At 47.5% G+C, this 27,888-nt stretch overlaps 1 long non-coding RNA gene across 3 annotated transcripts; it reads right to left on the bottom strand.

The window, feature by feature from the left end:
• Positions 1–26,830, bottom strand: LOC135175051 (uncharacterized). 3 transcript variants are annotated; one of them, XR_010302190.1, is made up of 5 exons: positions 4,740–4,835; positions 4,435–4,496; positions 3,219–3,259; positions 2,958–3,096; positions 1–463 (listed from the first exon to the last, which is right to left on the bottom strand). It is a non-coding gene; the product is annotated as an uncharacterized LOC135175051 (long non-coding RNA). The 3 variants fall into 3 exon arrangements; XR_010302192.1 differs by lacking the exons at positions 4,435–4,496; positions 4,740–4,835 and adding an exon at positions 26,807–26,830; XR_010302191.1 differs by lacking the exon at positions 4,435–4,496.
• Between the last annotated feature and the right edge of the window lie 1,058 nt (positions 26,831–27,888).

The raw sequence follows: 27,888 nt of genomic DNA, 5'->3' as shown, positions 1-27,888 counted from the left end.
ACTAAAAAGAAACCATGTTTATTCACAGGAGAAACTACATCTTGTCTATTTCCCTCATCATTGTATGTTTCTGTGCACCAGAAGCGACAACACCGACTGAAAATCTCAATAGATTTTGAGGGACTTGCAGTGCTCAGCAGCTGGGATCAGCATCACTTTTCCCATGAGGATATCTCTGAATCCAGAGCATTCTGGAAAATGACCTTCTGTTTAAGGAATCGTGAAGAGAAGCATTCAGAGACACTTAAAGCCTAGTTAGCATCTCTCATTAAAAGCCAAAAGCAGTTGGAAGGAAAACTCTGCTACCTACTTATGAATCCCCACAGAAAGACTGATAGACCTGTGTAAAGGCTGCAGAGGCTAATGAAACTGGGTGGCAAGTGCTGGAACACAGTGTGAGCATCATCCATACTGCCTCCTTCCTCCAGCTGCTTCCTGGCTGTCTGCTTTTGCACACATGAGCCTGAGGACAGAGAATGGAATGGAATAGATTAGAATAGAGTGGAAAAGAATGGAATGGAATAGATTAGAATAGAGTGGAAAAGAATGGAATGGAATAGATTAGAATGGAATGGTATAGCATAGATTGGAATTGAATGGAATAGAATCAACCAGGTTGGAAAAGACCTCCAAGCTCATCCAGTCCAACCTAGCACCCAGCCCTGGCCAATCAACCAGACCATGGCACTAAGTGCCTCATCCAAGCTTTGCTTGAGCACCTCCAGGCATGGTGACTCCACCACCTCCCTGGGCAGCCCATTCCAATGCCAATCACTCTCTCTGCCAACAACTTCCTCCTAACATCCACCCTAGACCTCCCCTGGCACAGCTTGAGACTGTGTCCCCTTGTTCTGTTGCTGCTTGCCTGGCAGCAGAGCCCAACCCCACCTGGCTACAGCCTTTCCTGAGCTACCTAACGCTCCTCTCTGTTGAGCAGCAAGCAGTTCAATGGAGAAAGAGACACTGAAATCTGCAGCCGCAGTTTGCAAGCTGTGTGCCAGCCCAGAGCACTGCTGTGCCCACACCAGGAGCAAGTGGTAAACAACACACCACAGATTTATTACTGCAGCTTTACTAATGCCTGAGAGTTCTGCCAGGCATGAGAATTCTGTTCTCATAACCCTTGGATGATTTATTCTCTCTGTGGAGCTCTATACTAGGCAAGGATGGGTAGTGGAACAGAGCTGGAGCAAAAATCAGGATTTCACAGAGGAAAATCAGGATCATTCCTGGAAGTAAAGAGAAAATTCTCCAAGTGTGGCAAGGCCATCACTGCATTCATGGATATTGGATGCAGCACTGCATGTTTCAGGTGCAAACTTGGTCAGAGGAGTCAGTGGAGCACCAGATCTGATTAAAGCAATACCTAACAACAAAAGGAAATTACAACAGTAATTAGAACATAGTAGCAGTTGTAGTGACAGGACCAGCAGTAATGGGTTTAAACTGGCAGAGGGGAGACTCAAACTTGATGTTAGGAAGTTGTTTGCAGTGAGGGTGGTGAGACATTGGCACAGGTTGCCCAGGGAGGCTGTGGCTGCTCCCTCCCTGGAGGTGTCCAAGGCCAGGTGGGATGAGGCCTTGAGCAACCTGTTCTAGTGTGGGAGGTGTCCCTGCCTATGATGCGGGTTGGAACTGGAGGTTCCAGTTCAATCCCATTACCCCTCACCCTGCCATTACAAGACCTTGTCAATAGTCCCTCCCCAGCCTTGCTGTAGCCCCCTTCAGATACTGGAAGGCCACTATAAGGTCTCCTCAAAACCTTCTCCAGGCTGCAGAGCCCCAACTCTTTCAGCCTGTCCTCAGAGCAGAGCTGCTGCAGCCCTCTGAGCATCTTGGTGGCCTCCTCTGGACTGGTTCCAACAGTTCTGTTTAGAGAAGATAATGGAGGAAAATCAGACTGCACTTTTGTTTGCCTGTTTGGTTTATTCTGCTGTGTTTTGTTCAATAGCTCTTTAATTCCAGAATGAGTTTTAGCACTGGAATGGATATTTAATCAACAGCAGTGCAGCGGAGCTCAGAAATACAATTTCATTTTTACACAGACAAGGAAAGGTTGGGGAGAATTTTGGGCAGCCTGAATAATTGTGTCCCTGCTTCCATTCAGCTTCTTTCAGACTTACACTTTAAGATCAGAAAAAAACAAAAGGAAAAGAAGCTATACAGAAACTCATTTCACAGTAGTGTGTCTTGATTTTCTCAGCAAGGCTCTACCAGAAAATGTGGTTGAACAGGAGCCTTAAGAAGCAGACTGTAGGAGAGGGTTTTCTCACAAATGATGTGATTCCAGTGGAAGAAAAAAGCTTGGCTGGGCTGTAATGTAGAACTCTCACTGAACAATAAATAGAGTGGGGCTTTGAAGGGTTTTTAGGGTTTTTTTTTCTCTTTAATATTTCAAATTCTGAGATTTGATGTACATGTGAAAAGAGATAAGATTATCATGAACAAAATACCTAAAAGGAGGTTGTGGTGAGGCTGGAGCTGGTCTCTTTTCCCCAGTTATTAATGACAGGACAAGAGGAAATGGCCTCAAGCTGCATCAGGGGAGGTTTAGGTTGACTGTTAGGAGGAAGTTCTTTCCTGAGCAGGTGGTCAGGCACTGGCACAGGCTGCCCAGGGAGGTGGTGGAGTCACCACCCCTGGAGGGGTTTAAAAGGAGAGTGGATGTGGTGCTTGAGGCTGTGGTCTGGTGATGAAGGCTGCTGGGATGAAGGTTGGACTGGCTGATGCTGGTGCTCCTTTCCAACCCTAGCAATTTACAGTGATTAAATGTTGTGCTGAGGGGTTTGGTTTGGTCAAGGACTTGTCAGTGTGAAACTAATGATTGGACTCAGTGAGCTTGAAAGGCTTTTCCAATCTAGGAAGTTCTGTGATGCTGTGAAATCTGAAATCCGGCATAGATGGAGAAATATTTTTGTACTTGACACTTACTTGTCTTTGTTTTGCAAGGCACATGCCTCAACTTCCATTGTGCAGAGTCCTGCTGGTCCTGGATTCTGGATATGTTTTCAAAGAATGGCCTCACTGACTTTGCAATGCAGGAGCTGGGCCACTGCTGCTGTAGTTTTTTGTCTTGTATACAAGCAGACAGTTACTCTAGATACAGAAATATACAAGTTAAAAAGGTGGCACAAAAACACAACAGCCCTCCCAGAAACCAGAGTCACCAGGAGGGGCTCCCAACCACCCTTCCACCTTCTCCCACCCCTCTAACTTACCCCAGACTTTGCCTTATGCTCAGGCTAGCTTGGAGGATTGGCTGGGGGAGTTAGGAAGCAGATGGATTAGTTACACAGACTGCAGGTTAGGGTAGAAAGAGAAGTTCAGCCCAAAGTCCAGGCAGAGAGTGACTCTGTTGTCTTTGTGTTCTTGTTCTTATCCATCTCAGCAAGCCTATGAGTGCAGCAACCATCACCACTGTTTCCTTTTCACAGCCTAGCATCTAATTCTTCTTGCTAGAACATTCTAGCTAGGCTCAAACTAACACACTACTCAAGGAATTACAGAAAGTATCTAGAAAAGAAAAAATATTTAATATGGACCAAACCCCCCCCCCCCCCATTAACAAAATTGTGTGTGATTAATTCAATGGTTTCCAACATATTTATAGAGCAAGGACTTCTATTTTCTTGTTTGAACTATAATCACACTTTAAAGCCTGGAGTAAAACTTGACAGATGGATGGATGGATTCTGTGCCTGTCAATCAGTTTATCTTGCTTTCTAATAGCTACCAGCCAGCTTAAACAAAGCTCTGGCTCTCACACTGTTGAACCTGGCACAAGGTCCAACAAGCTCAATCCACCTTCCAAGTCCCATCAGCGCTTTGGACTTAGCGTGAGCTCCCTCAATGCAGAAAGCAGGTGGAGCTGTCGCTGGAACTGGCGCAGGGATAGAGTCTTTATTAGCTTTGCTGCAATCATGCTGCTATCATTTCATAAATCCTGCAGCTGACAAGGGAAGCCTAATTTTGTTGCAGTTTCTTGTTTCACACAAGTACTCAAGCTCCTGAGCAGCCATTTATCCCCACTGACACTTAAGACCTAGAGTTGAACTTTTCTGGAGCATTTTTTAATACATTCTCTGCTTTGTTTGTTTATTGAGTTATTTATTTCATCATTTGCTTATTTATCTTAGTTGTATAATAGCTGTTCTTATATAAAATATGTTCTCCTTTGGGTCAGCAATTAGCAACATCTTCTTTCTCCCCCCCAAAAAAAATGAATTCATGTAGAAACCTAAATTTCAAGTCCCTACCCAACAAAACATATCTAGGTGAATTACATCATAATAAGGCTTAAAAAAATAGTCTTTAAATACCAGCAAGATAATTCAAAGGAGAGAGCAGAATGAGTATCTTTGACTACAGGACTTTATGGAATGAAAGCTACAGGTCACAGTTAAATGAAAATGAGTCTTGAGACAAATGACTTACAGATGTGCCAGGAAATTTGTCATGAACATCAGCTCTGGGAATTCAGGCTTAGGACTGTATAGCTGCGGGAGAGAGATACCTGAGGCTTCATTTCCTAGAATGGGTCTCCACAAGGGCAGAAGCAATTTCTGTTTGTATTGTTATGGTAGCATTAAGGAAACCTGACATGCTTAAGCAATAACTTGCATGAATAATAGAGAACAGCATGTGATTATCCAGTTATTACAAGGAGAGAGGAGGGAGGGGAAGGAGGGGGAAGGGAGAGCGTCGTCTGCCTCATCTGAAACACCTCACTTACAACTTACCAGCTAGAATTTGTCCTGTAGGAAGGATGATACCAAACTGGATGGAGTGGCTACCACAGCAGAAGGCTGTGCTACATTCACCTACACTTGGACAGGCTGCAGGGCTGGGCAGGAAGAAACCAAATGAAATTCAACCAGGGCAAGTGTAGAGTCTTGCACCTGAGAAAGAAGAACCCCAAGGAGCAGTACAGGCTGGGGACTGATCTGTCGGAAAGCAGCGAAGAGGAAAAGTATCCGGGGGTCTGGAGGATGGCAGGCTGAGCATGAGCCAGCAACGTGCACTTGTGGCCAGGAGAGACAATGCCATTCTGGGCTGTGGTCACTAGGTCCAGAGAGGTTCTCCTGCCCCTCTACTCTGCCCTGGTGAGGCCACATCTGGGGTGCTGTGTCCAGTTCTGGGCCCTGCAGTTCAAGAGAGACACAGAACTGCTCGAGAGAGTGCAGCACAGAGCCACAAAGCTGCTGAAGGGAATGGAACATCTCTGTTACAAGGAGAGCCTGAGGCAGCTGGGGCTGTGCTGCTGGGAGAGGAGGAGACTGAGAGGGGACCTCAGCAGTGTCCATAAATGTGTGCAGGGTGAGTGCCAGGGGGCAGCAGCCAGGCTCTGCTGGGTGATGCCAGAGACAGCACAGGGGGCACTGGGTGGGAGCTGAGGCAGAGGAAGTGCCATGGAGACGTGAGGAGGAATTTTTCACAGGTTCTGCAAATGGAGAAATCTTAACTGGGAAAAGCCTGGAGCCAGAGACACAGTGCCCGCGGGGGGCAGCAAGGGGCTCTGCCGCCACAAGAGTGCCCTGCAGTGCCCGCGGGGGGCAGCAAGGGGCTCTGCCGCCACAAGAGTGCCCTGCAGTGCCCGCGGGGGGCAGCAAGGGGCTCTGCCGCCACAAGAGTGCCCTGCAGTGCCCGCGGGGGGCAGCAAGGGGCTCTGCCGCCACAAGAGTGCCCTGCAGTGCCCGCGGGGGGCAGCAAGGGGCTCTGCCGCCACAAGGCTGCCCGCACAGATGCCTGCGGCGGGCAGCAAAGGGCCCTTAGGCACGAGCGGTGCCCGCGCAGTGCCCGCGCTGGTGCTTGGCTGTGCGCTCCGCGCCCAGGCAGTGTGGCTCGGCCCTGTGCCCGGGCAGGTACCGGTGCTGCGCCGCTGCCCGCCTCAGAGCGCTGCCCGCCTCAGAGCGCTGCCCGCCTCAGAGCGCTGCCCGCCTCAGAGCGCTGCCCGCCTGGGCAGTGCCTGCAGAAGGAGTCCCCTGGCGCTGCGCAGGACAAGCTCCCGAGGGCCCGGCCCGGGACGGCTCCCGCCGTGAGCGCCGTTTGTGCGAGCTCCACAGGCCTGGGCAGCCTCGGGAGTGCTGCGCGGCAGAGCTGCGGGCGCCGGCACCGCCCTGAGCCAGCCTGGCTCACTGTGAGCAGTGACCTCCTGCCCGGCCTGCCCGGCGCTGCCAAAGCTGCGTGCCTGGCCGAGCCTGTCCCCTGCCTGACTCTGAGTGAGCCGATTTATGGGCAGTGTCCCTGCCAGAGCTTCTCAGCCGGAGCCTGCTGACTGAGCCAGGTCAGTGCCTGTAGGCCTGGGGCAGGGTTCAGGGACGTTAAATAACTCTGCTTTCCTACCGACCCCTGCCTCGGCCACGGCAGCTCCTGCCTGCACAGCACTGTGCAGGTGCTCTGCGTGCTCTCAAGTGCCCCAGGGTAATGTGCTTGGCTTCCGAAAGCCACTTGGAGAGTCTTCCAGGGACTCTGTGCTGTACCTGCCATGCTTTGCAGGTTTACCACATACCTTGGGGTGCCTCACACCACAGGGCCTTTCTGTAACTAATTCAAGGCCCCAGTACATGCAGCCAGCAGAGTGCACAAAGCAACTGAGTGTATCCTCAGCTGTGTATCCACTGACTGGCCAGCTGCATAGTTCATCAGGTTACACTGGAATCATGGCGCTGTCAGGGCGGGAAGGGACCTCAAACATCATCCAGCTCCACTGCCCCCTGCCACGGACAGGGACACCTCACACTAGATCAGGTTGCTCAGAGACACATCCAGCCTGGCCCTAGAAACTTCCAGGGATGAGGCTTCTTCCACGGATACCTCCAGTACCTCATCAACCTCATGGTGAAGAACTTCCTCCTAACGTCCAGTCTGAATCTCCCCACTTCTGGCTTTGCTCAGCTCCCCCTTGCACTGTGGAGTGCTAAGGAGGAAATGAGATTCATTTCTGAAGTCATGTTTCTAAGGCTGTAGGATTTCAGGTCCAGCCAGTTTAGAACTGAAGTTAGAAGCCTGACCACTCTTTCCATAAAGACATTTTTCCTCACATTCCACCTGAATCTTCCCTGGTGCAATTTCAGGACACTTTTGTTTGTCCTGTCACTGGCTGTAGAGAGAAGAGACTGGCCCCCATCTCTCTGCAACCTCCTCTCAGGGAGCTGTAGAGAGAAATGAAGTCTCCTCTCAGCCTCCTTGTATTGGGTTGGGCTGAGCTGGAGTTAATTCTCTTCAGAGCATCTTCCTAGTGCTGCTTTGCAGTGCTGTAGCTGGGTGTTGCTAACACAGAAGTGTTCTGGCTCCTGCTGAGCAGAGCACCCAGGCTGTGCTACTCCCCAGGATTGCCCCGAGGGGTGGAGAGTATCTTGGGAGTGGACACAGCTGGCTCAGCTGACCCAAACTGCCCAAAGGAGTGCTCCAGGCCGTATGATGTCAGCTCAGATGTATGCACTAAGTGAAAGAAGGAAGTGTGGGGATGTTTGTCCTCCAGAGCAGCCACCACACGTGTTAGAACCCTGCTTCCCAGGAGTGACCAGCTACCATCTGCTGATGGGAAGCAGAGAATAAGGTCTCTGTTTGCCATTGCTTGTGCCTTGCGTTGTTAAATTGCTGCTATCTTCTTACCAGCTTTTTTCTCTCTTTCTCCCTCTCCCCTGTCCAGCTAAGAAGGAGAGTGACAGAGTGGCCCCCGGCTGGGACCCAAAACAGAACACACTTCAGTTCTCAAAATCTGCTAAATGGAACAGAGAGAAAGCAGGTGAGAAATGTGGTTTGGAAAACAGCTGAGGAACAGGGATGGCACAGACCATGAAGAGACAATAGAAGAGCAGGATTCCAATCTGTGAAGTAGAGGCAGGAGGCAGGAGCAGTACATCTGGAATAAAGCTAATCATGCTGAGGAGATTGAGTCCATCAGCAGTAGGTTGGAAAGAACACCAATCTAGGAGCAGGTGTTGATCTGTTGGAGGGTAGGAGAGTCCTGCAGAGGCCCACTGGGACAGGTCGCTCAAGGCCTCATCCAACCTGGCCTTGGACACCTCCAGGCAGGGAGCAGCCACAGCCTCCCTGGGCAACCTGTGCCAGTGTCTCACCACCCTCACTGCAAACAACTTCCTCCTAACCTCCAGTCTAAATCTCCCCTCTGCCAGTTCAAACCCATTACCCCTTGCCCTGTCATTACCAGACCTTGTCAGCAGTCCCTCCCCAGCCTTCTTGGGGATACTGGAAGGCTACTACAAGGTGTCCTTGAAGCCTTTTCTTCTGCAGGCTGAAGAGCCTCGACTCTCATAGCCTGTCCTCATAGCAGAGCTGCTGCAGCCCCACGTAACAATGAAATACATTCTTTCCCCTCCACAACCTCCCTGGGCAACAGTCATGTGATGGTAAAAATTGTTTTGAACAATTACTAGAAGTAAATTAGCTTTGAAGGACAGAAAGAGATGACAACTATGGAACTTTCTGAGTAAGATGGCTCCTGAGTCACTTACAATTTGTGTCTGCTTGGACCTAATAGTGAAATACTATTGAGGAAAAGAGTTTTTAACAGGAAGCTTAAGTTATCTGCATAAGAGGGAAAGGCTTTAAGAAAGAGCTTCATTTAAAGGACAGGCTGGTGCTTAGGAGAGGATTTCCTAAATGTGAGCCATCTGGGAGCTGTGACAGTTTGAGGTCATTTTCATTTTAGCACAGTAAGCCCAGAATTAACTGTTCTGGCAGTTACTGACACTAGCAGAGCCTGCACATCGTTTTGAAAACATGCTCTGTTCCTAGAAGTGTTGTTATGCTTGTAACTTGAAAAGAACAGAATTCAGTGGTGTTTGCTAGTGTGATGGGCAGGCCTGACTGTTGTAAATAGATATGACTTTTATTTCAATATACAGAATCATAAAATCATAGAATCAGGCAGGGTTGGAAGGGACCACAAGGAGCAGCCAGTTCCAACCCCCTGCCATGCCCAGGGACACCCTACCCTAGAGCAGGCTGCACACAGCCTCAGCCAGCCTGGCCTGAAACACCTCCAGCCATGGGGCCTCAACCACCTCCCTGGGCAACCCATTCCAGCCTCTCACCACTCTCATGCTCAACAACCTCCTCCTCACCTCCAGCCTGACTCTCCCCACCTCCAGCTTTGCTCCATTCCCCCCAGTCCTGGCACTCCCTGACAGCCTAAAAAGTCCCTCCCCAGCTTTTTTGTAGCCCCCTTCAGATCCTGGAAGGCCACAAGAAGGTCCCCTGGGAGCCTCCTCTGCTCCAGCCTGCACAGCCCCAACTCTTTCAGTCTGTGCTCACAGCAGAGCTGCTGCAGCCTCTGAGCATCCTCCTGGCCCTTCTCTGGACACACTCCAGCATCTCCATAGCCCTCTTGTCATGGGGGCTCCAGAACTCCAGGTGGGGTCTCAGCAAAGCACAGCAAAGGGGCAGAATCCCCTACCTGACCCTGCTGGCCACGCTTCTCCTGCTGCAGCCCAGGATTTCGTTGGCCCTCCGGGTGCAAGTGCTCACTGCTGGCTCATGTTATGCTTCTCATCCACGTATTCATGTCTCCAGGTAGTTATGCTTCATATCCCCAATTTAAGAAATCTAGGTCTTCTCCAAGAAATACAAAGAAAACTCAGGAGTCTAGAGGAGAAGTTAAAATCTCATTTTCTCACATTCTCCATGACAACCAGCCAAATTCCTGGTTATTTAGGCTCTAAGCTTGCAAATGGAAGTTTTTGGCCATAGATTCCTATTAACTTTAGAGGAATGTTGCAGAATCACATGAAGGCAGAGTTGCTGTCCTGAACTGTCACCTACATGTCATTGGAGCCAGAGTGTCGGGAAGAATCACTGGAAATTAGCCAGGTTTACACCAGAGAAAATGTGTAGAGAGTTAGACTTTTGCAGCTATCTAAATCTCATCTCTGCACAAGTAGGACTGAAAAAAAAATTCCAGTACAGCTCATCTTTTCTTAATAAAATTGATTTATGTAGCTGAAGCTCCAGTTAGGGCTGTGAGAGTAGCTAATTTGAAGATAAATCTCACTTTTAAGGGAAGATTTGACCCTTGGATGCACACATGCAACTTTCATTATACTAATGGAAGCCACATTCGTGCATCCAAGGGCAAAGTTTGTTCCTTAGCAAACTGATGTAAAATCAACAGATAATAAAGTGCATTAGTGCAGTCAGGGAAGCTAATTCCATAGGAGGCACTTCTGCTGGGGTGTATCTTTAAATGCCGAGGAAGGAGGCTTTTTAAATACACATAAAACACACTAGCTTATAGAATCTGAATTCTTCCAAGTGCAAGGGGGATTTTATTGTCATCCTAACAGATCATCTTGCAAACCAAACAAAAGAAAGATAAGAACAAAACTAAGATTTCTGGATCCTCTTCCCCACCGTGTTGAGTAGGGAATACAGAAAGAAAAGAGGGTGGAGGGCGTGAGGAAGGAGGCAACCACTTTTAAAAACATGTTAAAAGATACAAACCGTGCAAAGACTCCATCTATTTGCTGAAACAATGAGATATTGCATTCACTCACAGCATTTATAACATTGCTTTCTGCAAGGAGCAGGGAACACTGAACATCTTGAACACTGTGTTCAGTTTTGGGCTCCCCTGTTGAAGAGGGACAGGGATCTGCTGGAGAGGGTCCAGCAGAGGGCTACGAGGATGATGAGGGGACAGGAGGGCATGGCTGATGAGGAGAGGCTGAGAGACTTGGGACTTCTAGTCTGGGAAAGAGGAGACTTAAGAGGAGATTTGATAAACGTTTTTAAGTATCTGAGGGCTGCCAGGAGTGGGTGGGACAGGCTCTGCTCACTGCTCCCTGGGATAGGACAAGGAGCAGTGGGTGTAAATTGCAGCACAGGAGGTTCCAGCTCAACACAAGGGGGAACTTCTTTCCTGTAAGGGTCCCAGAGCACTGGCACAGGCTGCCCAGAGAGGCTGTAGGGTCTCCTTCTGTGGAGACTGTCAGGGCCTGTCTGGATGTGTTGCTGTGTGACCTGTGTTAGATAGGATTGTCCTGCTCTGGCAGGAGAGTTGGACTGGATGATCTCTTTGGGTCCCTTCCAACCCCTAACATCCTGTGAGCCTGTGAATAGGCTTGCCACCTGGCCTGACTGGCCCCCAGACATGTGAACACTCACCCAAAGTTCTGGCATGTGTTAAGTTCTGCAAAGACAAATAGAGTGTTAATTACTTGCTGCAATCGACATGACCTGATAGGAAGTGGAACAAGCCCAAGACAATATATGAGAAGCTGAAATGTTTCCATGCATACAGTGCAAAATAAAGGGCAAGTATATTGATTATCTCAAAATGCCAAGCGTTGGCTCTCACTCTTCAGATCAGTGTTCTTCCTTTCAAACACACACCATCAAAAGCAAAGAATCCTCCTTATTTCTTCCAGGGTGCTCTTTTAAACTCTCCTAAAGCTGTTTTTTAACCAGTCCTCTTCTGTAAAGCCACTGATCTAAATCTCTTCAGCTGTGTATCCATCAGCAAGTGAAGCAAGTAATCTTTTTCTTCCTGGGAATTTTGCCAAGATAGTCCAGCTGACTTTTCTTAACAGAAACCGTAAGAGATTGAGAAAGGAAAAGCAATCAACAGACTGTTTTCAAGGGAAGGAGGGGGAAGGGGAAAAAAAAACAAAAAAGAGATTAGAAAATTCCATCCTATTTGCATTATTTTCGTTTCTTGGGGTTTTTGACTCGTAGACTACAGCACAGTAAAAGGCTAGGAAATTTATTTCCATACATTATATATTGTCTCCCAAGACAATGGCAAAAAAAGCAGATAACATTTGGAAGGCATAGTTCCTGCAGCTATTGTGAGTGTGTTTATTCTCTTGGGCAGGAAGAAGCTTTCTCTGATAAGATTTATTTTGCAAAGGAACACTGATGTGAAAAAAACAACCCTGAAACAACCAAAAAACCCCAAACCCACAAAAAAGCAGCTACCACGAAGAGAAAAGTAGATGAAGATATAATAAAACAAAAAAAAACTATGCTCTGTTGGGATGTATACTCTGATCCCCCAGGGAGCAGCTGGAGTCCTTTTTCTTGCCAGAAAGGGTATCTTATTATCATCCTGTGGCAGTAGCAACTGGCTACTGAATAAGGACATGGATCACAGAATGCTAGGGGCTGGAAGGGACCTCGAAAGCTCATCCAGTGCAGCTTCCCTGAAGAGCAGGATCAGCTACACCAGATCATGTGGAAACACACACAGGCAGGTTTGCAATATATCCAGAGAGAGAGACTCCACAACCCCCCTGTGCAGCCTGTTCCAGTGTTCTGTCACCCTCACAGTGAAAAAAAATCCTCTTCATGTTCACATGGAACTTCCTATATGCCTCAGCTTGCACCCCTTGCCCCTTGTCCTGTTATCAGGCATCACCCAGCAGAGCCTCGCTCCAACCTCCTGGCACTCACCCTTTATATCTTTGGAAACATGTATGAGGTCACCTCAGTCTCCTCCTCTCCAAGCTAAAGAGCTCCAGCTCCCTCAGGCTCTCCTCATAAGAAAGATATTCCACTCCCTTAATCATCTTTGCAGCTCTGCACTGGATCTTCTACTGGGTCTTAAGCAGGAGTTTTTCCTAAGTTTCTTCTAAGGTAAATTGCAATAGGACTTGCCCCAGGCAACACAAACTAACACCTAAGAATCTCAGTCCTGTGACCAGTTCTGGGCCACTCAATTCAGGAGAGATGTTGAGGTACTGGAACATGTCCAGAGAAGGGCAACAAAGCTGGTGAGGGGCCTGGAGCACAGCCCTGTGAAGAGAGGCTGAGGGAGCTGGGGGTGTGCAGCCTGCAGCAGAGGAGGCTCAGGGCAGAGCTCATTGCTGTCTGCAGCTCCCTGAAGGGAGGCTGTAGCCAAGTGGGGTTGGGCTCTGCTGCCAGGCAAGCAGCAACAGAACAAGGGGACACAGTCTCAAGCTGTGCCAGGGCAGGTCTAGGCTGGATGTTAGGAGGAAGTTGTTGGCAGAGAGAGTGATTGGCATTGGAATGGGCTGCCCAGGGAGGTGGTGGAGTGGCTGTCCCTGGAGGTGTTGAAGCCAAGCCTGGCTGGGGCACTTAGTGCCATGGTCTGGTTGATTGGCCAGGGCTGGGTGCTAGGTTGGACTGGATGAGCTTGGAGGTCTCTTCCAGCCTGGTTGATTCCATGATTCTAATTGCTCCCTTCTGGAATGTGATCCACAGCAAGAATGACTCCACAGCAGGAGGTAGATGACTTGGTGCCACAGGCTGGTTTTGATGACCGGCGAAGCCGCGGCACTAGACACATTTTCTAGACACCCCCAGTCTCTGGTAAGTTCCATTTTAATAGCACTGAGTGGGGGTTGGGTTGTGCACATAAACCAATGTGCTGCATACTTTTCCACACCTTTCAGACTTTTCCAGAGCCATTCCAGTGAGTTGCTCTGAGCTACTCTCTAGAATAATCTAAGACTTGGAAGTATTACCTGGAACTTCACCCTCACAAAGAGCAGCTCTCTTGATTGCTAGTGCGTTCCTCTACTCAGAGTTTACAGGTCTCTTAACTAACAAGAGAACTTCTGTTATTTGCAGCAAGAGAACCTTTTCACTTCAGGAAAAATATTAGTTACAGTTAGCAGGCCTGATTGAGGCCCAGGAGGTTCTCCTTTTTTGTCTTTCCGTATGCTATGTATTTTACAGACAGCTCAAAAACACTCTCTAGGCAGCTTGCAGAAGGTCATCCAAGCGGTCAGACATAGTAAATATACCAGACCTGGCTTTGGGAACTCTACTCTGATGGGGATCAAATATTTTTGTCCATTTTTACCTCATTCTGTTATACAGTTAGGAAAGCAGATGCCTGAAAACCAAGCAGCATTTCTAGCAACCTCTTTTTCAATGTTCCTTATTCTCTGGAGTACTCTAACCTGAAATCTTGGCCTAGGAGGGTTTTGTGCAGTGGCATGTTTGGTAAAGTCCTTTGAAAAAATTCAACAAAACATGCCCAAAAAAAATAGAGACCAAAACCAAAGGAATGTTGAAAATCAACAAGAAGCAAATGCAACTTCCAGACTTTTCAAGCTTTGGGAAAACCAGAGATTATTCAAGAGATTTTTCAACACATTTTCTTTGTAAACTTTGTGTGTTGCATTTCTCTATTCGTAGAATCATAGAATCAACCAGGTTGGAAGACACCTCCAAGCTCATCTTCATATGTTAAACCAGGTGTTGAAGCCAAGCCTGGCTGAGGCACTTAGTGCCATGGTCTGGTTGATTGGCCAGGGCTGGGTGCTAGGTTGGACTGGCTGAGCTTGGAGGTCTCTTCCAATCTGGTTGATTCTATGCCCTGCACTCTTACATTTGAACTTAAACTGTCCATAGAAACTGATCCCTGAATTTTTAGTGTAATTCTGACAATAAATTATAAGGCACCTTAGAGACCATGTGGCATTCAAACTCCAATGTCTCTTCCAACCTGCTTGGTTCTAAGATTCTACGATTCTTTGTATATATAAAAGCCTATACTCAAAGAGGTAATTTCTTTTACTTATAGTTTGCTGGATCAGGACACTTCAAAGGTCTTAAAGGAGAATTGAACTTGTGTCATGAACATCTGTTCTCTTGACTTAAACAATGTAGATGTTGGGCTCAGTAGGAGACTTTGGCCTAGGCTTTTCCTCAAGGTGTAGATGCCAGAAAAATTAGGAAGTTGGCTTGTTGCCTGCTCCATGTGTCAGATGTTTAATGCATGTAGCTACGGTGATTGAATAAATAACAGGGAAAATATGGGGGGGGAGAATTGTAGTACTGGGATTTGGGAGTGGCAGCCTGCCAAAGGACTTCACCTTGTTTAGGCAGAGTATTCTTTAGTATTGACCAACATTCTGCTGTGCAGTCTCTGTTGTAGATCTCTGAATATAATTAATTAAGATAGGAAAGAAACCAACACAAGGAAATAAAAGCAACGTACCAAATAAGCCCACAAACCCAAAGACCAGCTGCGAAGGCAGAAATGCCAACACAGTTGCAGTACAACAAAATAACCCTGCAGGCTTCCTGCATCTTCTTACATACAGAATTGCTTTAGGACAGAAGAGAAGCAAGATCAGCCCTTCTTTTGAAATGTCACTCCTCCATGGCCTTCACAATATGCCCTTTAAGGCCAGTGAGTTCAGCAGACATTTCATCTCCTCACGCATACCTTGAGAGGCATTAAAAACCGAAGAGGTGGCATTTCAAACTTCAGATAGTCAAATAATCAGTGTTTCTTTTTGTCCTAAGATAGGCTGCCATCACCATGCAGTCGTTCAAATGGCACAGCTCTCCTTTGTCAGAGTTATAGTGCAAGCTGTGCTTTTTCCACCCCAGCAAAACCCATTGCAGACTTTTATCTCCCTGATAACTCATCGCAGGATCACGGATCACAGGATTAAAATTCTGTGTAAATCAGGCCCTCAGCCTTCTAAGTTTAAGTGGCTTTCAAGTTCTTGCTTGATGAGAAAACCTTGCTGCTAGAGACATGCAGCAGTAAGTGATTTTCAGTTTTCTCAGGTCAGTTTTGGCTAACTCAACAGCGAGACAAGTCCAGAAACATCAGTTCACCTCCATGCTCTGGAATTAAATTGAATTTAGGAATCATAGAATCAGCCAGGTTGGAAGAGACCTCCAAGCTCATCCAGTCCAACCTAGCACCCAGCCCTATCCACTCAACTAGACCATGGCACTAAGTGCCTCATCCAGGCTTTTCTAATTACCTTACATAGTTTGTACAACAAAAGCAGTGTTCCCCAGTTTTCTAGTTATTAATTACTTTAAAAGACATAATACTGTTGCTGAGCAAAATTAACACCATGTCCTCCATATCTTAACCTGAAATACTGCTGCACTGCTGAGTGTCTCCTTTAACTGTGTGAACTGCCACTTGAGGCACACATAAATTTCCATGGCATTTCTAAATTCATAGCAAAAAGACTTACAAGTACAAAAGGGAATAGTTAAAGGAATAGCTGTGCTGTGCCACCATCTGTTCACAACATCACAGCTCACAGGATGTCAGGGGCTGGAAGGGGCCCAAGGAGATCATCCAGTCCAACCCCCCTGCCAGAGCAGGACAATCCTATCTAACACAGATCACAGAGGAACACATCCAGACAGGCCTTGAAAGGCTCCACAGAAGGAGACTCCACAGTCTCTCTGGGCAGCCTGTGCCAGTGCTCTGGGACCCTTACAGGGAAGAAGTTCCCCCTTGTGTGGAGGCAGAACCTCCTGTGCTGCAACTTACACCCATTGCTGCTTGTCCTATCCCAGGGAGTAGTGAGCAGAGCCTGTCCCCCACTCCTGGCAGCCCTCAGATACTTATAAACATTTATCAAATCCCCTCTCAGTCTTCTCCAGACTGAACAGCCCCAGGTCCCTCAGCTTCTCCTCATCAGCCATGCCCTCCTGTCCCCTCATCATCCTGGTAGCCCTCTGCTGGACCCTCTCCAGCAGATCCCTGTCCCTCTGCAACTGGGGAGCCCAAAACTGAAGGCAGTATTCAAGATGAGGTCTCAGCAGGGCAGAACAGAGGGGCAGGAGAACCTCCCTTGATCTGCTGGACACACTCCTCCTAATACACCTCAGGATCCCATTGGCCTTCTTGGCCACAAGGGCATATTGCTGAGCCATGGGTAACTTGTTAGCCACCAGGACCCCAGGGCCCTCTCCACAGGGCTGCTCTCCAGCAGATCATAGTGGAGACCTAAAACTAAAAAACAAAGTCTTTATAGATGGAAGTTTCTTGCCATACATTTTGTTATTTTACACTGAGATAAATTAAGATTTCATATGTTTGGAACATTTTCCTTTCCCCTGAATTTTTTCCTTTTCTTCTTCTTTTACTTTATTTTATAATGCATTTGAAATCATTCACCTCAGTCAATTTAGCCACAATAGAGGCCCCAGAAGTTTAAGTACTTCTCAGGATTGTACTGTATTCATGTGAGGCTGTAGCCAGGTGGGGTTGTTCCCTTCTGCCAGTCACAGAAGAAGGGGACACAGTCTCGGGTTGTGCCAGGGCAGGTCTAGGCTGGATGTTAGGAGGAAGTTGTTGGCAGAGAGAGTGATTGGCATTGGAATGGGCTGCCCAGGGAGGTGGTGGAGTCACCGTGCCTGGAAGTGTTCAAGCAAAGCCTGGCTGGGGCACTTAGTGCCATGGTCTGGTTGACTGGCCAGGGCTGGGTGCTAGGTTGGACTGGATGAGCTTGGAGGTCTCTTCCAGCCTGGTTGATTCTATGAATTCTAAATTGCTTTTGCAACAAAATTATTTTGGCTTGGGTTTAACTTAGAGGATATTTTTTTCCAAACCTTTCTCTTCATCTAGAGTTGTCCCTGAATTCATAGGCTCTGAGCACTTCAATGAAATACAATTTCTGCCCCCAAGGCAGCTTAATGTTAGTACTTTTAACTACACCCTGTAATGAGTGCCACACTTTGTCAAAGCAAAATGGTGGTTGATTGATTTTTTTGGGTAACACAATAAAACTCAGCTTACAAAAGGAAAGGTAAGGATACTAAGGAAGAGGTTTTGTGCCTCTGGTATAGGTTGTTGTGCTTGCAGGCATTTTCTCAGCTTGGGGAATCCCTTTTCAGTTATTTCCCCCTCTTTGTTTAATGTCCACCAGTACAAGCTAAGCCACCCCCTCGTTATTATCTGCTGACAGCCAGAAAGGCTGTAAATCAGGACTTACCCACAGCAGCCTGGTAAATGGAACAATGCTGGCTCTAATCATCCGGAGCCTCTCCAGCCCTGTGTGAGCTACGCAATGGACAAAGGACTCATTTGAAATGCAGATGTAACATTTCGGTAACAGTGCCCGCAGACAAAAGGGGCTGCCCGCAGTGCCTTTCTGGTGTTAGCATTTAGTGCAGCAGTGTTTGCTTCTGTCAGCCTCCTGCTGCGGCAGAATCGAGAGGTCGGCTCCTGCGGCTGGCAGCCAGGAACCATCTCTCACACGGTATTTTCTCAGGCCTGCTTGCATCCAGCCACGTCAATAGAAGGCAGAAGCAAAGGACACCCCCTGTCTGTCTCAGGGTGCCCAAGGACTTATTCCAAGAGTCTGCAAAGTTTGCTTTCTGTTGACCCATTCTGCTAACCCATCTTCGGTTAATGCCTATAAGCACTAACTAAAGAAGCCCTCGTCAGGTGGCAGTACTGCATCAGGTGGTTTGCTAAGACCTGGATGGCAACCTTCTTTTCACCGGGATGAGTCCACTTAGTGCTTTAGTGATCCTTTGGGAAAAACAATTACCTTTCCTTCTTCCCTTTCTGTTTTGACTTCCTCTCTTCCTTCTCTCCCTCCCTCACTTCCCTCCCTCCTTTCCCTCCTTCCTCCTTCCTTTGCTTCCTTCTTTCCTCCCCTGCCTCCTTCCTCCCTCCCTTTCCCCTCTTCCTCCTTCCCCCCCTTCCTCCCTCCCTCCCCCTCCCTCCCTTCCATCTTCCTTCCTCTCTGCTTTCCTTCTTCCTCCCTCCCATCCTTCTTCCCTCCCTTCCACCCTTCCTCCTATCCTTCCTCCCTCTTTCCTCTCTCCCTTTCTCCTTCCCTTCCTTTTTCTCCTCCGTCCTTCCTTTTTCTCTTCCCTCCTCAAATGCAACAGTACAAACCCCTGTGTGTCGAGATAATTGCTAAGAATATACTAAGCTGCCCCAAAGTCTCCTTCAAGAACCACTGCATTTTCTTTCCTTGTTCCCTTCAGCTGCAAGCTTTGAATGTAATTATGAAGCCTAATTGAGCATAGTGGTTTAATTTTTCTGATCTATAGTAGCACAGTGGCCTATGAAAACAGCACTCTCAGCAGGAGTTAATTCTAATGAAAACAATAAATTTAACATAATATAGTCAGCCCCAAAATAGCTTCCTGAGTGCTTGGCTCTGTGGAGCCCACCTGTTCTAACTCATGGAAATTCCCACTGAAGCTCAACATTTTCTCAGACTAAGGACTTGATGACTTGCCTGTGCTCCCAGCCCTGATTAATATTTATGGTAGCTTCTGATTCCTGAGACATGTTCTCCTGCACACATCTGAGTGTGTTCTCAGATAGGCAAACTGACCCAGGTTTCATCAACTCTCTCTCTAGAGACTCTCCCTCTCACTGCTAGAGCGCCCCTGCTAATACCCTGCTTGCCCTGATTGAGCACTGCTGGTGAGGGGGATGCACAGAGGTTAGCATCCTCCAGTGCTGAGAAGGAACACGTTTCCTGTTGTTAGTGCAGCTGAGATGAACATACCTGGGTAGATACATGCTGCAGCCAACCTATCTTCCATCATGTCTGTCTTGCTTCTAATGTAAGTGTCCTATGGACTCCAATAGAGTTGATAGAACCAATAACAATTTATAGCTTGTTCTTCCCTCCTCCCTCTTCTTTCCCAAAGAAAAGGAATTAGATGGAGAGAGAGGAAAGGTAAAGCAGACCCAAATAAATCATCTCACTGCACTTTGGCAGTTAAAAGAAGAAAAGTTTAACAGTAAATAAAAGGTATCTGAGGTAGGGAAGTTACAAAGGCATAGGGAAGGGAAAACAAGGTACACAATATGTAAATATACAACCAGGTTTGATGGCAGTGGTTCTGTCTGCCTTGTGGGTGATGGCCACGTGGTGAAACAAAGAGCAGCTGGAAATAGGATGGAGGTTGCTGGTAAGCAGGGAGAGAGAGCAACCGGGAAGTCCCCCTGCTTTTATGGATCTTAGGCAGGAAGGGGGAGTGGGCTAAGCATCACCTGGTAGTGTTCAAATCCACCCCCGAGGAGGGGTCAAGGCCACTCCCCCAGGAAGGTTAGCCCTGCACAATGTCATAGTATAAAATCAAGTTGCTGAATGTTCTGAGTTACCTCATAGGAGGTGTCAAAGCTCTACTCCTCAATAAATCCCACGTAATTCCCCAAGTCAGAAGACAGAAGGTGGGAACGGGATCTAGAGTAGATGTGGGAAAAGAGTCAGGAACTTAGCAACATCTCCCTCTACTCTGCTCTACTCCCCCTCTACTCTTCTCTGCTGAGACCCTACCTGGAGTACTGCATCCAGTTCTGGAGCCCCTGGGACAAGAGGGCTGTGGAGATGCTGGAGTGTAGCCAGAGCAGGGCCAGGAGGATGCTCAGAGGCTGCAGCAGCTCTGCTGTGAGCACAGACTGAAAGAGTTGGGGCTGTGCAGGCTGGAGCAGAGGAGGCTCCCAGGTGACCTTCTTGTGGCCTTCCAGGATCTGAAGAGGGCTACAAAAAAGCTGGGGAGGGACTTTTTAGGCTGTCAGGGAGTGCCAGGACTGGGGGGAATGGAGCAAAGCTGGAGGTGGGGAGAGTGAGGCTGGAGGTGAGGAGGAGGTTGTTGAGCATGAGAGTGGTGAGAGGCTGGAATGGGTTGCCCAGGGAGGTGGTTGAGGCCCCATGGCTGGAGGTGTTTGAGGCCAGGCTGGCTGAGGCTGTGTGCAGCCTGCTCTAGGGTAGGGTGTCCCTGGGCATGGCAGGGGGGTTGGAACTGGCTGCTCCTTGTGGTGCCTTCCAACCCTGACTGATTCTGTGATTCTCTGAAGTACCACTATAGCTACAAAAGCAAAAGATGAACATGTAAAGAGTCAAAGCAGTTGCAGAAGAGCTGGATTTGTAGTTCTGAGGTATGTCATTTAACTTGGAATGGGGAAGAAGCTGAGGACATTCATCCCTGCCACAGCTGAGGAGTAGGCAAGACTATTTAGTGATTACAGCAAGAGTGTTTTTGTTGACCAGTGTTACCATCAACTTCATATTCACATTTAACTAGTGAACAGAAAGATGAATCTGTATCTAAGGTAAATTGGCTGTCAGCATTTGTCTGAAGGAAACTGCAAGTTAGTCTTGACTAACTGGAAGCTCTAATAACAAATCTGTGAAACACAGTAGTTTTCCTGTTTACTGATGGCTCAAAGGACAGATTATTGATGGCAAAGCTGCAGTTATCATTACAGAAGCCAGATTATCGTTGTAGTATAATTGTCCAAAGTGCACTAATAACTTGAATGTTATTTGCACACTTTTGTTCTGGAGACCTTTGAGTAAATTAGACCTTATCTGCAGGGCTCTATTACTGCTATTATTTTCTATTGCCTTTCATTCAGTAATAATGTCAGCACTATCTGCCACTAAACACCAAATAAAGTAGGAGAAGAAAGAAAGCCTAAAGCAATAGCAGGGAAAACACATGAAGGAGAAAGGAAAACAAGGCAGCTGTGAACTCTAAGATGTGTGCTAAAGCAAAATAGGAGCTTCAGATTGAATTTCAGAGATGTCATCTTTGAAATGAAAAAAAACCCCAAACAAACCAACAAAATGCACTAGAAACCTTATAATATGATGAAGTTTACATATAGCAAAATAGGTAGGGTTTGGTCTCTTCTGCCAAGCAACCAGCCACAGAACTCTCAAGTTGTGTTAAGGAGAGGTATAGGCTTGATATTAGGAGGAGAGAGAGTGACTGGCATTGGAATGGGCTGCCCAGGGAGGTGGTGGAGTTGCTGTCCCTGGAGGTGTTGAAGCCAAGCCTGGCTGGGGCACTTAGTGCCATGGTCTGGTTGACTGGCCAGGGCTGGGTGCTAGGTTGGACTGGCTGAGCTTGGAGGTCTCTTCCAACCTGCTTGATTCTATGATCGTGAGAAAAGGCTGAGAGACTTGGAACTGTTCAGCCCAGAGAGGAATGGACTTAATACTATTTGCACATTTGTGAAAGGTGGTGTCAGGAAGGGACCAGCCTCTTTTCAGTGTTGCCCTGTGAGAGGACAAGGGGCAGCAGAGAGAAAAGGGGCACAGGAAGCTCCATCTCAGCACAAGAACAAACTTTTCTGTAGGGGTGATAGAGCACTGGAACAGGCTGACAGGAAGGATGTGGAGTCTTCTTCTCCAGACACTTGTGGGATCCACCTGGGCTCATTCCAGTGTAACCTGCCCTAGATGATCCTGCTCTGGCAGGGGGGCTGGATCCCCCCAGAGATCACTTCCAACCCCTACCATTCCATGACTGCATGATCCCAGGAGTTTTTAGCAACATCACTGTACTTCACTCTTCATATTTTAGTATTAGAACTGGCAGAGGTTGTTCAACACACAGCAATTCTCCAAAATTTTCTGTCAGTACACTACATTTGTGTCAGCTCTTCTGAGGAATGTTCTCTGTGGAGCTATTAGTGCTAATGTCTACTAAAATATCTTGATAGAAATAAGATGACAAGTTTGAGTACATTCTGTAGGTGGCATAGGTGTTAAAAAAATGAAGCTGTTATTTTGCGTGGAAAAGTTGCCACATAACGACCAGAATTTGACTCAGCTAAGTGTTAGTAGTTGCTTTGTGGTGGTAGTTTCATCCAACTTCAGATGGTGAAAGCTGGGTTGGGAAGTATGTTTTCCTTATTGACAATGAAGAGTCAGATCTCAGATGTGTGATGGGGGAAGTTCTTCCCAGAGGAGTGATTGGCACTGGAATGGGCTGCCCAGGGAGGTGGAGTTGTGTGCCTGCAGGAGTTCAAGCAGAGCCTGGATGAGGCTGTTAGTGCCATGGTCTGGATGAGCTTGGAGGTCTCTTCCAACCTAGTTGATTCTATCCTATCCTGTTCTATCTTATCCTGTCACAGCTTATCCTATTTGCTTACTTTTACTACCCAAAGTTTTAGTCCCTGTCTAAACTTCATTTAATACTATTCTTAGGTGTAGCTTTGCTGTTTTGAACAAATGGTGTGTGTTTGCAGTTTCCTGCTGGTTCATTTCCCTCTGCCTTTCCATACAACCTTTTTACACTTACTGCAAGTGTAGAATTCAATGATGGCTACCACCCATTTCTAAACAGGATGGATAGAAGATGCAAAAAAAAGCAACTTAAAAGACTTAATAAAGAATTCAGGAATCAATTGTAAAGCTCTGCCTGCCTTTATTCCAGCAATTGCAGCAGCAGAGTAGTTGAATATAATGAGTGATGATACACAAGATCTATGTACATCAAGGCCTATGCTCAAGAAAAAATATCCTTCAATATCCCTATTGCAGCAGTGGCAAAAAGACATTGGGGAAAAAAACATCATTTGACAAAGAGTTAAGTTGCATTAAATTTCTGTTATCTGTTTCCTATTACCACCCACATCTCTTGTCAGCTTCCCATAGCTTTATCTTTTTATGTCTCTGTAGTATCAAGAACATCTGTTTTCTGTATTCAAAGTATAGGCAAAGCTAGTCTTAATTTGCTTTTATTGCAGATTCAGGTCAAGGCTATCAGCATCATTTCCCCATATAACTGTTTTATTAGGCATATCAGTCTAGTGCATTGCTGTGGGGTTACAGATTCAAATCAGTCAACCTCACCTTGCATTTCTAATGGCAATCCAGCAGTGCCACTGTTATCTAGGGTCAGCAATAGATTCGTGCAGGCTAGAGGAGCCAATAGGTTAGACAGAGCTTGCTGACTGTCCTCTGATCCCTGTAAATTGAATATGTAGCTATTATTTTTCAAGTATGGGAAGTGCATGGGATACATGAAATTGTGTCATGGAGATAAGGGGGTGCTGAGGATAAAAGGCACTGCAAGGCATTAGCAGTAATGGAAGTGCTGTCAGTTTGATGTGTTGGTAATGCAGACAGGGTCAAACTCTCAGGTACCTTTGCTTTTGGAGTATGTGTTACAGTCTAAGAGTGTCTGCCTTCACAGAATCAGAGAAGCACAGCAGCATAGAACGGTTTGAGGTGGAGTGACCTCTAAAGGTCATCTCATCAGTCACACAGACAGGTTAGAGAGAGAGAAGTTCAGCCCAAAGCCCAGGCAGCAACACTGTTGTCTATGTCTGTGTTCTTGTTCTTATCCATCCCAGCAAGCCTATGAGTGCAGCAGCCATCACCATCGTTTCCCTTTCACAGCCTAAAGTCTAATTGTCCTCCCCAGAACATTCTAGCCAGCTTCACACTCAGACTGAGAGGTATGCAGGGACTGTTTAACAACGTTGCCAGGCCTTGCTCGCTTCCTGGCAGATTTGGCAGTCATGGAATTGATGAAAACTGTACTTTTCTGTTAATGCAGGCTTCAGTAGCAGGATAGAGTCCATTGAGTCACTCATCAACTCTTCTCTTTTAAACTAAGTAAAGAAACAATTTGTTGTTGTCTGCTTAACATTGCTTATAACTTAAAGGTGGGAAACGTATTTAGTGAACGAGTTTGGTGATTACTAATGTGCCTGTGTAGAGGAGCAGCCTATGGTTACTCTTAGTAAGAGTACAGGTGGCTTTTATAGCCAGATGGCTAGTTTATGTATTTTATTTTAAGTGTTGTGATGGCTTGAACCACAGACTCAGGCAGGGTTGGAAGGGACCACAAGATCAGCCAGTTCCAACCCCCCTGCCATGCCCAGGGACACCCTACCCTAGAGCAGGCTGCACACAGCCTCAGCCAGCCTGGCCTCAAACACCTCCAGCCATGGGGCCTCAACCACCTCCCTGGGCAACCCATTCCAGCCTCTCACCACTCTCCTGCTCAACAACTTCCTCCTCACCTCCAGGCTGACTCTCCCCACCTCCAGCTTTGCTCCATTCCCCCCAGTCCTGGCACTCCCTGACAGCCTAAAAAGTCCCTCCCCAGCTTTTTTGTAGCCCCCTTCAGATCCTGGAAGGCCACCTGGGAGCCTCCTCTGCTCCAGCCTGCACAGCCCCAACTCTTTCAGTCTGTGCTCACAGCAGAGCTGCTGCAGCCCTCTGAGCATCCTCCTGGCCCTTCTCTGGACACACTCCAGCATCTCCACATCCCTCTTGTCCCAGGGGCTCCAGAACTGGATGCAGTGAGTGGTGGATGCAGTTTGGGTGTTCCCAGCCCACCCTCCCCCCCACTTAAGAAAATCACCCAGACTAGACTCAGAGGCTCTAGAAATTGCATGAAGCTTTCTATTCACAGCTCAGCACAAGATACAAGCAGATAGTTACAATATCTACAGCTATAGACAGAAATAGACAAGTTAAAAAGTAATACAGAAACACAGCAGCCCTCCCAGAAACCAGAGTCCCCAGGAGGGGCTCCCAACCACCCTTCCACCTTCTCCCCACCCCTCTACCTTACCCCAGACTTTGCTTTACATTCAAGGTGAGTTTGGAGGATCAGCCAGGGGGGTTGGGAAGCAGATGGATTAGTCACACAGACAGCAGGGTAGGTTAGAGAGAAGTGCAGCCCCAAAGACAGAGAGCAAACAACTCCCTTATCTATGTTCTTGTTCTTATCCATCTCAGCAAGCCTATGAATGCAGCAGCCATCACCACTGTTTCCTTTTCACAGCCTAGCATCTAATTCTTCTCACCAAACACTCCAGCTAGGCTGGAACTAGCACTCAAAGAAGGGAAGTTAATTGTAGTGTTCTGCTTTTTTCAGCATGTACAACTAAGACAGTAAAAGTTTCAGTTGCTGCTCCAAGACTGAAGTGATGCTTAAACTTCCAAAAGTTTCCTTAAACTCCTCTAATTTTTCTTCATTTAAGCCAATCTGTCAATGGTTCTATATAATGAGCAGTACTCTATAGAAAGCCTGCTAAAGTAATCTCATAGGGAATTATCTTTCCAGTAGCTTACTGAGTTCCCAAGAACACTCCTCCAGTTTTCAGCATCCAGCTGTTTGCTTTCAGTAGCACTTCAAAGTGGAGTTAACAGAATTTTGAAATATCTTTAAGCATACATTAAAAAAAAGCATGCAAATACACTAAGTGACACCCAACATTTTTATTTGTAGCATGATTTCTTGTAGTTGCTGCATGAGAATTGCCTGCTTTGGAAGAAGATCACAGCTCACAGGATGTTAGGGCTTGGAAGGGACCCAAGGAGATCATCCAGTCCAATCCCCGTGCCAGAGCAGGACAATCCTATCTAACACAGGTCACACAGGAACACATCCAGACAGGCCTGGAAAGGCTCCACAGAAGGAGACTCCACAACCTCTCTGGGCAGCCTGTGCCAGTGCTCTGGGACCCTTACAGGAAAGAAGTTCCCCCTTGTGTTGAGGCAGAACCTCCTGTGCTGCAGCTTACACCCATTGCTGCTTGTCCTATCCCAGGGAGCAGTGAGCAGAGCCTGTCCCCTCAGCTCCTGTCAGCCCTCAGATAGGAACTGAGGATTTCTGCCCTGCCAGGACACCTGGAGCAGGTGCAGAGAAGGACAACGAGGCTGGGGAGAGGTCTGGAGAACATCACCTGTGAGGAGCAGCAGAGGGAGCTGGGGGTGTTTGGTCTGGAGAAGAGGAGGCTGAGAGGGGAACTTAATGCCCTCTACAACTACCTAAAAGGAGGTTGTGATGAGACTGGAGCTGGTCTCTTCTCCCCAGTTACTAATGATAGGACAAGAGGAAATGGCCTCAAGTTGCATCAGGGGAGGTTTAGGTTGGGTGCTGGGAGGAAGTTCCTTCCTGAGCAGGTGGTCAGGCACTGGCACAGGCTGCCCAGGGAGGTGGTGGAGTCACCATCCCTGGAGGTGTTGAAGCAAAGCCTGGCTGGGGCACTTAGTGCCATGGTCTGGTTGCTTGGCCAGGGCTGGGTTGGTCTCTTCCAAGCTGTTGATTCTATGGTTCTATCCTGTCCTATCCTGCCCTGTTCTATCTTACCCTGTCACATGATGATCCTTGTGCTCCCTTCCAACCCTGACTGATTCAAGGAGCGAGCAGAAAGAAGCAGCTAAACACAGAGGAGCTCAGCCTAAGCAAGGACACCCAACCAGCACCCGTGGGCAATGTCAGAGTGAGCAGCAACTCTCTAGCCTGCCTGACCGGGGGGCCACCAGGCCCCCTGGCCTTTGATCCCCCTCCCAGTCACCCAGCATGCACCATGGGGACTCACCAGTGAGAAGAGGATCCCTCTGCCCAGTTGGACAAGCTTAGGGCTACTGCCCTTCCTGGGCCCCATTATAAAGGGGAGTAGTCAAGGAGGTCAAATTGGTCACACCTGGGGTGGGGAGGAGACTGCAACAGCACTCAGGTGCTCTGGGTTTGGGGGAAAAAGGGGAAAGGAGCAGGTGTGGGGGAAAGGGGGAGGTGGTGCTGAAAGGAGAGAGATGAAGAGAAAAAGGATAGAGATGAAAGGAGGAAGATGGGGGGAAAGAGGAGGATGGAGAGGAAAGGAAGGAGATGGAAAGGAAGGAGATGAAAAAAAAGGAAGAAGATGGGGGCAGTAGGAGATGGAAAGGAAAGGAGGGAGATGGGGGAGGGGTGAGATAAAATAATAAGAAGAAAGAAAACTAGTCTGTTAAAAGCAAAAGGTGACCCTGCTGTGGCAGGGGGTGGGACCAGATGACCTTTGGAGGTCCCCACTCCTGTGGGGAGCAGCAGAGGACTTGTCTACCTTGCAGAAAAGGAGCCTGTAGGATAACCTCGTTGCTCTCTAGAATGCAGTGACAATGTGCATGTGAATGAATTGGAGCTGCACCAGGTGAAGTTCACTCTCATGAAGCATTTCTTTACAGAAAGTGCAGGTCCAAACTCTGGAACAAGCTTTCTAGAGAAGTGGCTGATGCCCCAAACCTGTCAGTGTTCAAGAAGCATTTGATTACTGCTCTTAATAATAAGCTTTAGCTGCTGATCACCCAATTGATAGTCATTGTGTTTCCCCTATAACTGAACATACTGTTCTCTTCTCTTCTTAGTACAAAGGAGTTAGGAAGAAAAGGAAGGGAGAGAGGGAGGGAGGGTGGAAGGAAGGAAGGAAGGAAAGGAAGGAAGGAAGGAAGGAAGGAAGGAAGGAAGGAAGGAAGGAAGGAAGGAAGGAAGGAAGGAAGGAAGGGAGGGAAGGAAGAGAGGACAGAAGAAAAAGAGAAAGAAAGAGGGAAAGAAAGAGAGAATAGTCCAAAAGTAGAATGCAAAGCCAAGTATATGGCATGTAATTAATATGGGCAAAGGCAAAATAAAATACAGCAGGTTATATGG

This window comes from Pogoniulus pusillus, chromosome 4 (assembly GCF_015220805.1).
Source record: "Pogoniulus pusillus isolate bPogPus1 chromosome 4, bPogPus1.pri, whole genome shotgun sequence".
Classification (NCBI taxonomy): Eukaryota; Metazoa; Chordata; class Aves; order Piciformes; family Lybiidae; genus Pogoniulus; species Pogoniulus pusillus.
The sequence above is the reverse complement of the archived record's forward strand: the minus strand, read 5'-3'. Positions and strand labels throughout refer to the sequence as shown.